Source organism: Etheostoma spectabile, chromosome 4 (genome assembly GCF_008692095.1).
Source record: "Etheostoma spectabile isolate EspeVRDwgs_2016 chromosome 4, UIUC_Espe_1.0, whole genome shotgun sequence".
Classification (NCBI taxonomy): Eukaryota; Metazoa; Chordata; class Actinopteri; order Perciformes; family Percidae; genus Etheostoma; species Etheostoma spectabile.
Window position 1 is genome coordinate 12,512,266 of NC_045736.1, and position 15,789 is coordinate 12,528,054.

General features: G+C 41.3%; 2 non-coding genes across 2 annotated transcripts; both read right to left on the reverse strand.

Moving 5' to 3' along the window:
- Nucleotides 1-2,299: 2,299 nt before the first annotated feature.
- trnak-uuu (transfer RNA lysine (anticodon UUU)) lies at nucleotides 2,300-2,372 on the reverse strand. The gene has a single exon. It is a non-coding gene; the product is annotated as a tRNA-Lys (tRNA).
- An 8,387-nt stretch (nucleotides 2,373-10,759) lies between these two features.
- On the reverse strand, nucleotides 10,760-10,847 carry trnay-gua (transfer RNA tyrosine (anticodon GUA)). Its single transcript is given in 2 exon segments — nucleotides 10,760-10,795; nucleotides 10,811-10,847. It is a non-coding gene; the product is annotated as a tRNA-Tyr (tRNA).
- Between the last annotated feature and the right edge of the window lie 4,942 nt (nucleotides 10,848-15,789).

The following is a 15,789-nucleotide window of genomic DNA, read 5'->3' on the forward strand; positions in this document are numbered from 1 at the left end:
AGAAATCTTGGTGTAGTCATGGACTCAGACCTGAACTTTAACAGCCACATTAAGACAATTACAAAGTCAGCCTACTATCACCTTAAGAATATATCAAGGGTTAAAGGACTTATGTGTCAACAGGATTTGGAAAAACTTGTCCATGCCTTTATCTTCAGTAGACTTGACTACTGTAACGGGGTCTTTACAGGTCTCCCTAAAAAATCAATCAGACAGCTGCAGCTGATTCAGAACGCTGCTGCTCGAGTCCTCACTAAGACCAAGAGACTGGATCACATCACTCCAGTTCTGAAGTCTTTACACTGGCTTCCTGTGTCTCAAAGAATTGATTTCAAAGTACTCTTGCTAGTTTATAAATCACTTAACGGTTTAGGTCCAAATATATTGCTGATCTGCTACTACACTATGAACCACCCAGACCTCTCAGGTCATCTGGGACAGGTCTGCTTTCTGTCCCCAGAGTCAGAACTAAACAGGGTGAAGCAGCTTTCAGTTTCTATGCTCCTCATATCTGGAATAAACTCCCAGAAACCTGTAGATCCGCTGCTACTCTCAGTTCTTTTAAATCAAGGCTGAAGACCTTTCTATTTGATGCTGCCTTTCTTTAAATGACTAATCATTTCTTTAAATTTCTTATGCTGCACTGTAAATTTTATTCTTGTGTTTTATGTTTCTCTTTGTTTTTAACTGTCTATTCATGTGTTTTACCGGTTTTTAATGCTTGTGATTTTTAACTGTTTTTACTTGTGTTTTATCTGTTTAACTGATTTTGTGTAAAGCACTTTGAATTGCCTTGTTGCTGAAATGTGCTATACAAATAAAGCTGCCTTGCCTTGCCTTGCCTTTGCACACGGTCTTTTGTCTCCCCTTTTCATGGGGTCATGACAAAGCATCTAGGGTCAATTTTAGCCTTTGTGTGAGTACATATGTCTCCACATACATTGTTTTTATTAAGATTGACAACCAAATTGTTAGTTTTTCTGATATTTTCCCAACCATTGCAACGCTATTCGTTGCCTGGTTGGCGCAGTAGGTAGCGCGTCATTCACATAATCTGAAGGTCATGAGTTCAACCCTCACACAGGGCAGGTGTTTTAAAAACAAAAAAAACACAACTGATGCTGAAAATACAGTGACATTCAAGTGGTTGAATACAAGCACATGAATGGAATTTGTCATGCTTTGGTCATTTCTGAGATTGATACAATGAAAGGACTTATTTAAGAGTGGTAGCAAACCAATGAAAAGGGTTATAGAACATATGTGGTATGTCCTTGGACATACTATCCAAGCAGGGAGATGAGTACAGAGATTTGAGTGCTAGCAAGATGGATGTAGGTTGCCCATTGTTCATTTAGACTTACCAGCAACATTGTTATGATACAAACCTGCTTGAAAAACAGCCACAATTCTTTTTAAAGACTTGTGCATGGAGCTCAAATGATATGGCAGTGTCTGAAGTGTTCAGGCATGTCCAATGGACAACTCATCTAGCAGGATGTGCAACTCTACGCCTGAACAGGGACTTGAACCTTGGACCCTCAGATTAAAAGTCTGACGCTTTACCGACTGAGCTACCCAGGCTTCTAAAGCAACTGAAATACAAATTGACATTCAAGTAAATGAAGACCATTAAGCTGTTGCCATGATCACGGTCTTCTGGACAGCAGGAGGGTAGACCATAATTTGCACAATGCCTGAGAACATCAAATGTTATTGCAAAAACTGGTTGAAAATTGGCTAAATTGGCCAAAACGGTTAAAAAGTTCAAAGTCTCAACTCATCATGGCCACTAGCAGACTGTGAACATCCAGTAAACCTGCATGACAGATGACAATAGCGAGCACTTCATACATATCCCAGAATCAAGCTGTTGCCTTACCAGGGACTTGAGCTGTGGTATTCTTCTTCGCTCAAAACGTTGATGACCTAATGCAATTTTATGGCATAGAAAAATGCACCAGATGACATTCTATTTAAGCAGCGAGTACAGAGATATGGGTGCTAGCAAGATGGATGTAGGTTGCCCATTGATCATTTAGACCAGTGCTTCCTAAACTTTTTGAGCTCAAGACCCTAAAGAGAAATTTGGTGTCTCCCCCGGACCCAAATTTACAAAAATGCACCATGAATGATTGTAACATCTACATTTTTAAACTGAGTTTGGGAAACATTGATTAAGACGTAGCACCAACATTGTTTTGATACATACCTGCTTGAAAAAGAGACACTTTTTTTTTTGCATTGAACACAAATGATATGGCAGTATCTGAATTGTTAAGCAGAATATGCAACTCTACACCTGAACAGGGACTTGAACCCTGGACCCTCAGATTAAAAGTCTGATGCTCTACCGACTGAGCTACCCAGGCTTCCAAAGTACAGGGCTGTGGAAAAAACAATCTCCTGAACTACAAATTAAAATGCAAGTAAATGAAGACCATTAAGATGTTGCCATGATCACAGTCTTCTAGACAGCAGGAGGGTAGACCACAATTTGCACATTGCCTGAGAACACCAAATGTTATTGCATAAACTGGTTGAAAATTGGCTAAATTGACCAAAACGGTTAAAAAGCTCAAAGTCACAACTCATCATGGCCACTAGCAGACTGTGAACATCCTGCAAACCTGCATGACAGATGACAATAGTGAGCACTTCAGACATATCCCAGAATCAAGCTGTTGCCTTACCAGGGACTTGAGCTGTGGTATTCTTTTTTGCTGAAAACCTAATGCAATTTAATGGTTCCAGACAAATAAACTGCGGCTCCGGAACCGCAGGTTGCCAACCCCTGACTTAACTGTACTAAAATGGTCCCCACAGTCACCAGATCTCAGCCCAATAGAGCATCTTTGGGATGTGGTGGAACGGGAGCTTCATGCCCTGGATGTGCATCCCAAAATCTCCATTAACTGCAAGATGCTACCCTATCAAAATGGGCCAACATTTCTAAAGAATGCTTTCAGCACCGTGTTGAATCATAAAGCTTATAGTTAGGGCATAGAATTGAATATTGTTAGGGAGTGAGGAGTCGCAGCGTCCGCCTAACCCGGCCCACCTGCTTCTCGTCATAGTTGTCAGATTTATCTATCATATAATCAAGCATATAATAAAACTAAAGGGAGACTTGGCATACAGCCCGATCCGGTTGGGGAGAGTTCTAGCCTGACCAGGCTCCTCTCTTTACCCTGTCTCTCTTGGTTTTGCTGTAATAGTTTTAGACAGCTGGGGATTTCCTTTGACACACTGAGCTCCTCTCTCCTCTATCTTTCTATCTCTCCATTTATGTGCATCCATGTTCCAGAAATGCTTGTTACTAACCTAGCTCTGGGGAGTCATTCCCCGGAGTCCTTATGTTCTTTTTTCCCCAGCATGTTCTCTCGGATCAGAGAGGATCCAAAATCATGGTAGCAGCTGTCGCCTTGGTCCCGCTACACGTTCTGCGGTGCCATGTTCATCTTGCTACACTCTGCGGTGCCCAGCTACGTCCTGCTGTGCCTTGTAATGCCCACAGTGCCCTGCTATGCCATGAACTACTACAAAGAACTGCTACAAACTACTATTTTTTCTACTTTTTGTTATTTCCACTTTTCATTCTAACCCCAACAGGCCCGTCAGACTCCGCCTACCAACAAAGGTAACCACATGGTGGAGGCCCAGCCATTGTTTTGTTGCACCATAATCATATTCCACATAGAGTGTGTGGGGGCTCAGTGGTAGAGCATTTGACTGCAGATCAAGAGGTCCCCAGTTCAAATCTGGGTGCCCCCTGCAAGGATGTTTGTAGCCTATCATATTTATGATTGTTGTTGTTGATACTTGAAAAAAGCATGCATGTAGCTAATGTTGCTTCTTTCCAGAATCCCTTGTGCTTTCTTCCCTCTCAGATTTACTTGGATTGTGGTGGCACCTGAGTAGTGGATGCAGCTGCTGCCATGGTCCTGCTGGACGCCCTGCACTATTACTGCTGCTATTATTAGTAATAGTTCTATTACCTTTACTGCTGCCATAATTACCACTGGTCATCTTTTCATTCCATTCTCTCTCTCTCTCTCTCTCTCCCTCACCCTCTCCCCCAACTGGTTGTGTCAGATGACTGCCCACCATGAGTCAGTTTTAGTCTGAGGTTTCTGCCTGTTAAAAAGACATTTTTCCTCATACAGTGAGGAAAATAAGTATTTGAACACCCTGCTATTTTGCAAGTTCTCCCATTTCTCAAATAAATAGTTTAAAAACCATACATTGTGATTTCTGGATATTTCTTTTTAGATGATGTCTCTCACAGTGGACATGCACCTACGATGACAATTTCAGACCCCTCCATGATTTCTAAGTTGGAGAACTTGCAAAATAGCAGAGTGTTCAAATACTTATTTTCCTCACTGTACTAGGTAGACAGTTATTATTACATTAGCATACCAGTGTATTTGGAGGGTGGCCTGAAGTTTGGCACAAATGGCCGGCCAAACACCTTCAAGCTGCTGGTGTTGACGCACTGGGTCACATGCCCGGCGTAGGTGAGCAGAAACGATGGTCTACTGGTCTCCGCCGCACTCCCCCGATCCTGGTTCCACCTGTTCAGGCCTTCCAGGAGGTAAAGATGGAAATTCAGCGCATTTGCACTGGTTCCTGACAAAACAATAAAATATTAATAGTCCATGAAAAAGGTCTAGCTTTCCAATCTAATGATTTTTTTAATAAAAGAATATACTGGGTGTTTATGATATACTGTAAGTAATTAAGAAAATACTGTAAGGGAGACACCAACCTGGAATAAAACTGTTCAGATGGCAATGAAATGATTCCAGAGACGTGGACCCTCTGGCTTAGCGATACTTGTTCAGGACAACACCCCGCTTCTTGATAGTACCCGTCTCTGTATGAAGCTGCACACCAGGCAGGTCCTGGATGCACTTGATGTGGCGTTGCTGCACACGCCAGATGTGCTCCATGCACACCTGGTCCAGCAGTGGCAACCCCATGAGGTCCCCCCCTGTCTGAACTGAAAAGACAAACAATGTTAATTTGATTATGTAACAAACAGAAAACCACCCTTTATATATGAAATATGATTTATTTAATAAATTATTCACCATTGACAAACTTGGAGGGGGGCGCAGGAAAGATGGTGGCACAGCAGCCGTTGCACCAGCGGTCGAGACCAGAGCAGCAGACTGCGAGGCTGCTGCAGGAGGCTGAGTGGTGGGCTGCTATAGCAACAGCATTGCAGCAGACATGAGATGTGAGATTAATCATAATGATACATCATTTTAAAACAGATCACCTTAGTGCAGTGAAATCCACAATTACAGGCCACTGACCCTCCAAACAGAGTGGTCCGTCCACGGGCCTGCATGGGACATTCCTCAATCTGAAACAATCACAACCCTGTTTAGACTGGGGTGTACAGTAATTTGTTTTATTCATAGTATTTGCAATATTGTATGGTATATTTTTGAAGTTATCATTATATATTGCTATATTTTACCTTCTGATAGAGGTTATGCCACTTCCGCTGCTTAGTGGCTGGTCTATTGCCTCCAGAAGGCCAAACCCCTGAGACTTGTGGCTTTTAGGCTTATTGCTCATCTAAAGGCAACATGAATATGGACAACAATAAACAATGAGCATCCTTTGGACAATACACTGTGACACTACAGCACAAACGCACACCTACTATGACAGCTGCATTATCAAATCAACCAAGTTACTTTTAAATGGGTAGTAATCTACCTAGATGATTAGCATAGAGTAGGCTATGTCATAGCAAGTTAGTTACATATTGTTTCTCTATTACTAGTAACATTGAGTATGATATGTAGAACTTAACGTTAGTTTGTTTACATGACACAAACTAGCCATAATGCAGTAGTTAATTTAGCTACAGATTGCAATATACCCAGGTGCAAGTGGTTAGCTAAGAATAGTAATAACATGGTAGTTACATGGCTTTTCCTATTTATATTAGTATTTGATACGTTACATTTATCAATAGTAACGTTAATGTCAGTTAGTTTACATTTCACATGACACGAACGATCATACAGTATTAGCTAGCCTACCGCTACAGTTAGCATTAGCGATTGTTAGCTATGATGCTACGGCCATAGAACAATGTAACACCTGGCAAAATTATCAGAACACTTTGTGTGAAGGTATTAAATAAACTGTATATGTCTATTTAAGGAGGAAACGCATGATAATGGTTACTTACCATTGAAGTTCATCTCACTGTCAGCTTAAGTGCGAGGACAACAAACTGTTACTAGGCACGCTGGGGAAGTTAGCGTCATGGACGTGAAACGTCAGCGTAATGTACGTGGTGCATCATCCAATCTTTCCAATGACTCAGCGTTATGATTGGCTAGATCCATTGTCATCCCGCTACTTGATTGGACGGGGGTTGAATCTCACTTAGGACATGAACGAACGTGATTAGCTGTCAAGATTGGAAATGGAACAGACGATTCTGAGCGAGGTAGCGCCACAGACCCTGCCCCTGTCTGAGGTTTTATAAGCGGGAGCTCGATCTTTAAGCCACAAGCATTTGCTTTATTGCTTTTTGAGGTTGAGCTGCACATGTTTGCTTATCAGGCTATTTTCCTGTTACTCAGAAATTGAGGAAGCTGACTCATGCAAAAATTTAGAAGCTGGATATGCATTGTATGTTTCTTACATGTCAATTGGATTCTGACTTTGAATTCAAATATTTGGCATCCAAGAATATTCCGGAACTGATGATGTATCAGTCATTTTGCTGGTGGTTTCTTGGTCACAGTAACAAGCTTGATCATTGACAGACAGTTGCACGCCACGTATCACAAAACTGTTTGGTGGGACCTAAATATATTTGCTTGTATTACATCAAGTGACCTGCATACCAATGACAGTGAAGATTAATATGTACATGGTTTGCAGAAGTGTACCTTCTAATAGAGGTAAGGTCACTTGGGTTTTCTTAGGACTGCTCTGTGGTATCCTGCATGAGGATAAATCACAAAGTTATCTCCCTTTAGGTTATTTAGGAAAGAAACATCCCTGGGTGGACTTGAACCACCATCCTTTCGGTTAACAGCCGACTGCGCTGACCTATTGCGCCACAGAGACTGCGCCTGCCTGAGGTTTTATGAGCGGGAGCTCGATCTTTAAGCCATAAGCATTTGCTTTATGGCTTTTTGAGGTTGAGCTGCACATGTATGCTTATCAGGCTATTTTCCTGTTACTCCGAAAATGGGGAAGCTGACTCATGTGGAAATGTAGAAGCTGGACGTGCATTGTATTGGTCTTACATGTCAATTGGATTCTGACTTTGAATTCAAATATTTGGCATCCAAGAATATTTCGGAACTGATGATGTATCAGTCAATTTGCAGGTGGTTTCTTGGTCACAGCAAGTAAAAAACATGTACGGTTATGATACTGTAATCGGGTAGTTACAGTAACTTACTTACTTAACACGTTGCCAGTAAGTTACCGCAAAAATACAATAAAAAGTCTAACAGTGACTGTTAAATCCAACTAACTGAAAGCTTTCTCAGATCTACTGATTGTAGTCTCCAGAGGACTCCTTAAGAATGTCTGTAAAGGTTATTTAGGCAGAATCCAGACTGCTAGACCATATGGGACTGACACGTTGAATAATAACAGTGATTTTATGAATACATCCATAGATATGCCAGGAACAGGGCACATAAATACATAAACACAGCAAGAAGTCCAGTCTGGCAGTAAGGATTTTCACCACCAACATGTCTAGTTATTGTTTATATATCGTGTCTATATGAGACATTTTTTCAGACATGAATATCAGGGCATGGGGTACATACGTAACAACATACGTTAACAATGATTGTACAGATCTTTCTTAGACCTTCACCATCTAAATACCAACTCCCATACCGGGAGTTGAACTCGGGCGGTAAAAAACTTAACATCGGAACTGTATGACAAATAGAAATGTTGACAGGTTGATTTCTGTTAATAACAAACAAACTATAGTCAATAGAAAAAGAAAATATATATATGAAAAGCCGTTTTGGTTCATCTTTCCACTGTTCCTACAATCTAAAAAACTGGAAACTAAAAGATCTAAATTAAAAGGTTGTTCTTCTCTAAAAGGTCTATCTCTGTAGGGTTCGATCCCATAATGTTGTTACACACTTAGAATAATGATCTGAGTCTGTCAGCAGCAACAACACAACCTTTAGTGGACGCTGACTTTACCTTTAAATTAGGAGTTTAAACAGAGACACAACAGGAAGAATAAATCCATCAAATCAAGTCCCCAATAATCAGCATGTGGCCTTGTTTTATTTCAGGTAGTCAGCATGGAGCTGTTCCACATTCCCAGACATTTAAAACAAGTCAATCATTGGCGTTATTCTACGAGTCAGATGAATAAATCAGCTGTTTGCTATTTGAGCTGCTCTGTTTCCTGCTGCTCCGTCATTCTTTAGTGTCCTCTGGAAACAGGTTGCTGTCCTTTATGTTTCTTTTGGATGACATCATCAGTGTCTTTGCTTTAGTCTGAAGAAACTCCAACAGATTTAAAACCACATGCAGTCACAGAAAATACAAACAGGGAATAGAAAATATCAGACAAAGAATATGAAATGAAAAGTAGAAAAAGTAGGAAAATATAATGTTAATCTACCAAACAACAATAACTGGAGGGCATCTAATTAAACATGGCCGACTTCCAGTATGTCGGAAATGAAGAGAGGAATGTTTGGACATATTACAGATTCATTTTATTTTTATTTAACCTTTATTTAACCAGGAACAATCCCATTGAGCTACAGTAACTCTTCTTCCAGGGAGTCCTGCCAAGACAGGCGGCAAAAAGTTTTATAATACATAAAAGACAGGACAATGGATCCATACTACACCACAAATCTCTATAGATACTACAACACAAACAAGACATTACACTTAACTTAAGCTAATACAGACATACAACTTAAAAACAGGTTCCACAAGAGATTTGAACTCAGATTGCTGGATTCAGAGTCCAGAGTGCTAACCATTACACCATGGAACCTTTAAAAATGTTACTAGTGTTTGCTTTGCAGTTTCTTTTCATAATATCCAAATGTATGATATTGAAGGCACACAAAAATCCCAACAGATGTGTAAGCAGTTAGGGGATGTAGCTCAGTGGTAGTTCAATCCGTGGCATGTCCAACAAGATTCATTGCCCTGACTGTAAAACAGATTAAAGGACAAAAAAGTGGATGTTTAACTTAACAAGTGTCTACCAACTTTACTCAACAAATTAGAAGGATTTGAGCATATTTGTTTAGCACAGTGTTGTGGGTTGTAGTGACCCCCTTGTGTTTATGGTAACTAATGCAAAAATCTGTCTCAAAGACCAGATGTGTTGAATCCAGCAATCTGAGTTCAAGTCTCAGTGGAACCTGTTTTTAAGCCACAGCACAGGTGAAAAAGATCAACCTTTCAACTTTCCACATCTAGTTTAAAGTAAGCTTACAGGTTTAATGTCCTTGGTCGTTTAGACTGTAAACAGTGTGTTGGTGGAGGTATGTGGAGGAGTCACCTGGTTGTTAATGTAACTGGAAGGAGCTCCAAATTTGACAGTATTGACTGGAAGTGATAGGCTTTGAGTTACATGGGGGATACACACTTTGCATTCAGTCTCGTAATCACCATAAAAATTAGGTATTACTGAAATTTGAACTTGTGTTGCTTATATTTGTGGACTCAGTTGGACATTTTGAAGATGAATGCACAATGTTGACCCAATTTTCAGTCTATTTCCCATCTGGCAGGGACATTTCTGGATTCAGGTGGACATTGTGGACAGAAACATTGGTGGATCTTGATTCCCACCATAGGATTTGGCCTGTATTGCACATTGCCTTCACATCCCGTTCAATGTATTGCCATTGTCAAGCACATTGCCACCCTGGGGACTTTCTTCCATGTCTCCATGTCTCCATATATTTGGGCTGACAGTTGAGAAACCTTCCCTTGTTAACTATGACATGGTCGACTGAGAACCTACTATATCCTGACATGTTTAATTTACTATATTATAATTTTTTAAACAGGTCCTACTGAAAATCTGTAGGATCAGTCAGGATGTCCGAGTGGTCCAAGGCGCTGCGTTCAGGTCGCAGTCTCCACTGAAGGCGTGGGTTCAAATCCCACTTCTGACAACAAACCAAGGGAGTTGGTGAAATTTATCTTTTGTTTTGTAAAACTTTTGGTTGTGTACAAAACAGGAGAAAATGGTTCTTTGTTGCATCCAGGTTGTTATGTGTAACAAATAAAAAGCGTAAATTGACATCATTCCATCCAATACGGGCAAGACGGGGTTGACAGATAGATACAGATAAACAGTCATCGTAGCTGTTTGCAGCATTTCTGCAAAGTTTACCGAGATTAACCTGGGCCGTATAGTGGCGATTATACAAAAAGAGAGAAGTACTTCCACTCGTTGTTACCTGTCGTTGCTATGGGTAACAAGCGTTCACAGTCACACGTTTTCTTAGGGGCCCGTAGTGGATGAAATGGTAAAACATTTGGCCCTGGATGCATAGAATGCCTGCCATGTTGAGAGACAAAATGTGGGTGTCCTGAAAAAAGGTTCTTTACCTCTATCTCCCTCAACTCTTTTTTTGTTTCTTGTTATGTCTTGGCAAGAAGTATTAAGCTTTTGGGTTGTCCGTCCATCTCTACATCAAAATCAGAAGTTCTTTATTGATCCCTGAAGGGGAACTCTGGAAAAGACTACTCCTTCGAGTCGGATTTGAACCAACGACCTAAGGATTTCAGTTACATGCCTCTACAGTCCTCCGCTCTACCAACTGAGCTATCGAAGGGAGATAGCACATTCATGCAGCCATTCACAGGTGTTAAAGCCATACACAACATATTTCAATTTCGTTGCAAGAGTAATCCCAAAAGGATTAATAAAGATACGTCTAAGTCTATCTCAAAAAAAAAGTCTAAAAAATCTGAAAATCTTCAGGGGATGTAGCTCAGTGGTAGAGCGCATGCTTTACATGTATGAGGACCTGGCATCTCCAGCAGGTATTATGGTAGAGTCTTTAAAAGAGCTGCTAAGATATTACCTTCTGTGGTAATCTGACTGGTAGACAGCACAACAAGCATTTTAAACATACATGGTACTATTTACAGTATTTTTTAACTGCAGTGTAATGTATTTAACGTTTTATGCTCCAGTTTTTATGGGTGTTACAGCAGGTATGAGCACTGTAGTTTCTATTTTTATGGATGAAAAAAACTTCACATGCTATCAAGTTAAACCTTTAGCAGGTGCAGACATTTCACTTGAGACACTTGCAGCAACAGTTGCTTAGTTAAACATCAACAGACTAGAAATAAACTTACTACAGATACAATGCCTAGGACATAGCAGAGGATGGTTTCGATCCATCGACCTCTGGGTTATGGGCCCAGCACTGTTCCCTGCACCACTCTGCTCTGCTAATCAAGGTTAGGGGCTAGAAATACAAGCCTAAATATGTCGGTCAAAGGCAGAAAGGAACTGTTCACTTGTGGCCACTAACGACAATTTAAAAGACAAACTTGAAAAATAAAAACAAATATTATGCATTGTCATGTTTCCTGTATTGAGCATCATTGCCAAACATAACACCATACCTTTTAAAAGCGAGAAGTAATATCCTGTCTCCTTCGTATAGCTCCCAGTTGGGGCAGTGCTGGACACTGCTCTCTGGGCAAATCCCTTTTAGGAAGAAACCTCTGATAGATGGCCGGTTGGGTTTAAAATGAAGACTGGCAATAACAGTCACAGTAAAAGATAATGGAACAGTGACTAGAAATAGTAGTTTGTAGTAGTTCATGACATAGCAGGGCACTTCACAGTATCACAAGGCACCGCAGCGTAGCAGGATGTAACAAGGCATTGCATGATTCGTAGCAGGACAACGGCAACAGCTGCAAGCATGATTTTGAAACCTCCCTTATCCAAGGAAACATGCTGGGGGAAAAAGAACAAAAGACCCTGGGGAATGACACGCCAGAGCTAGGTTGGTAACAAGCACTTCTGGGACATGGATGCACACAAATGGAAAGATAAAGGAGAGAGGAGCTCAGTGTGTCAAAGGAAGTCCCCTGGCAGTCTAAAACTATTACAGCGTAACTAAGAGAGACAGGGTAAAGAGAGGAGCCTGGTCGGGCTAGAACTCTCCGCTGCTGGATCGAGCTGTACTGCACCACCTTCCTCTAGTTTTATTATACTATTGATTATATGGTAAATTAATCTGACGACTCTGAAGAGAAGCAGAGAAGAGAAGGAGTGCCATGTCTGCGGCTATACACCTTCCCCCGCCGATCTAGGTGATCACTGCGACTCTTCACTCCCTAACTATAAGCTTTATCAAAAAGGAGACTTTTATGTTTACTCTTAAATGTGATGACAGTGTCTGCGTAAACTTGCGTACACGAGGTCAGACCAGACATGAGATTTTTTCGCAGCCTACGCTCACGTTCAAAATGATAAATGCCGAACTTTGCGTAGAAATCGCCGTACGCCCGTCTTAACCTGTTTTAGGTAGTAGGCATGTTTCATAAATGAGTGCCAATGTGAGCACGATAAAGACTTCTTGAAAAAATTTGTCCTTTATAGTTCTTCTGGTCACACTTGGCACTATTTCACATCTTTTGTCTGTAGTTCTCTATTCTCTCATGGCTTGACTCTGTCTCCCCCACCTCTTTTTTCTCTCTTGTTATGTCTCAGCGCCAGCTGTTGCTAGAAGTATTATGCTTTTGGTTTGTCCGACCATCTCTACATACAAATGCACTTCCCAGTCTTGTGAATGTGATAACACAGGACCCCTGGAGGGACTTTCTTCAAAATCAATTGATGAGATTTTGGAGGTCAAAGGTTCAATGTCAAAGTGACTGTGTCCTCATGTCTGTCCATCCGATTCTTGTGAATGCAATATCTCTGAACGCCTAGAGGGAATCACTTTAAATCTGGCATACATAATCATTTTGCAGATGAACTGATTTCGTTTTCGGAGAGCAAAGGTCAAGGTTACTGTTTCATTATGGCTCGAGAACTGTATATGTATTTCTCCTGAACTGGTGAAACTGGTGCATGTAAATCACCAGTGGCCTGATGGATAAGGCACTGGCCTCCTAAGTTTGGGATTGTGGGTTTGAGTCCCATCTGGGGTGAATTTCAGCAGAATGGAGCAGAAGAGTCCTGGGTACATAACCCAGAGATTGATGGATTTAAACCATCCTCTGCTAGCTCTGTTTTGCTGCCGACACAATGGTAGACACTTTAAAAGGATGATGCATCAAGAGATTATGACCATCAACCTGATTTCCATGGTGAGATGAATCATGATATAACTGCTGGAAAAGTCGTTGACAGCACCATGAAAAGTAATGTTCTCGAGGAAAATCATGTTCTGGCGGTTAACTGTCCATTTTCACATATACACATCCACTACCCTGTCAGGACCCTGTAGTAATGCTGACTTTCCAGTGATGGGGTTGGGCTGTATACAGGTTTTGATCATATCCATCGGTTGCATGGACGGGACTTCAATACCCCGGTTCCACCGCCTGATTGCTGTCTTGTCTTTGTCGTTCAACGACTATTTGGGCTCAAACCTAAACACACCCGAAGTATCTCAGCCGAAAATCACACTGCACCTCAAAAGTGCTCTCAAGCACTCCAGCTGTGCTTTTGCAGAAGAGCGCCTTGATTTCTTTTGTCTTGGAAAAGGCTTTAGCTTATGACAAAGTAAACAAATTTCACCATAGTGCCACCCATTAATGTGTCCACTTCAGTTATGTATTGAAGCACATCCTTAGAGCTAATGGCCCTCATTTATCAACCTAACGTAGAAACCAGCGCAGATATGAGCGCAGAAATCCTCTTACGAAAGGCTTCATGTGAAATCCATGAAACGTTCGTATCACACCAATCAGAGGGTAAGAATGATCGTACATTGATAAATGCAGCGGCTGGAAACGATCGTAATTTAAATATCACGTCCCAATATATTCTCGGTTTTGAGGCCTCGCCCATTCAATTAATGACAAGGCGAGACGTAATCCGGCTAAGAAGCGGCACTTTTCAGAGGTGGAGATTGAAACTGTTATTATTTAATCTGCTATAGATAGAGGGTATAGAAAGAAGGACAAAGGGAAGAAAAGAAACACAAACCGTGTAAATGTGTGAAGGTATGTATGTATGCATCTGTGTCTATGATGTGTAATAAGTGAAGCATAAGATTTTGTATTTACTAAAGGATAAACATAGAGAAAGGGGGTCGGACTTGATAAGTTGTTTATGAACTTCTTCCTACTTCTTTTTGAACATGGGAATTGTTTTGTTTGAGTGACTTTCAATTTTGGAAGATTGTGCTGAGAAGTACATGGCCTTATTGATCTGTCATTTTAATTATATATATGTATGCATGAATGTATGTAAATATATTTTTTTATTTTAATATTTTACATGTTCAAATAAACTACTACCACAAACAAATTTGCAGTAACTTGTGTCCTATTTGGCAGCCTAAAAAATGCATTAGGCCGTTGGAAGAATGTGGAATGGAAAGAGATCATTGATGCTGTCACGATAAGTCAAAACAGGAACCCAGAAGCAGATCAGGACAAGGTGTTTATGAATAATAAGGTGAGTATTTATTGAAAAAAAGCAGTGTAGCAACGGGTCAGTCCGGAAGGTAGACAGTGGATAGAATGGGTGGTAGGAGGACAGTGCAGGTCCAGGAATGTAGTTGGAGTTGACGGATGAAATGATTACGCTAACGATCCGGCAGGGAATGGATGTCAGGTCATGGTTTAAATGGAGCAGAGGTGGTGATCAGGACCAGGTGTGCAGACTGCAGGTGACAGCAGGTGTGTGTAGTAGAGAATCAGCTGTGATACCCAGAACACCGGCAACACCAAGTCATGACGCTGGAGTCATGATAGTACCTCCCCTCCGACGAATGCAACCGGGCGGACTGCCAGGAGCACCAGGATGGAGCCTACAGAAGTCCAGGAGTAGGTCCGCGTCCAGGATCTGACGCCAAGGTATCCAGCACCTCTCCTCAGGACCGTCAGCCTCCCAGTCCATGAGGTTCTGGAAGCCCCGCCTGTGACGTCTAGAGTCCATGATGCGGCAAATAGTGTAGACCATGTAATGGGGAAAAAAAATCTTCTCTAGGGGAAACAGGATATAAGACGGGGATGCTACTGTTTTAATTTTGCAAGAGGTTGTCACACTGTTACTGCGTTAACTCTGTGAAAACTGTCTTCCCACTTGGTTATTCTCTGCAGGGAATAATTAAATCTCACCATGTTCTAAACCTTGACTCAGTTGCACAGCTGTCGTTATTTTGTCTCAACAAAGTCTCACTCTCCAAAACAACTCCTCTCCTGCTGTACAGAAACTTTAACAACATTCTCTATTCTGTCAGGGCTGAACACTGTCTAACCCCACCTCTTTTTTTTTCTCTAGTTAGTTTTGTCTTGCCGCCAGCCGTGGCCAGAAGTATTATGCTTTAGGGTCGTCCGTCCATTTCCACATACGTACGCACTTCCCATTCTTGTCAACGTGATAACACAGGAGCGAGGAAGAAATTTCTGGAGGGAATTTCTTCAAATTTATCAATTGATATTTTGGAGGTCAAAGGTTTAAGGTGACTTTGTCCTCATGTCTGTCCATCCGATTCTTGTGAATGCAATATCTCTGAACTCCTAGAGGGAATCACTTTAAATCTGGCATACACAACCACTTAAGAGTCATGG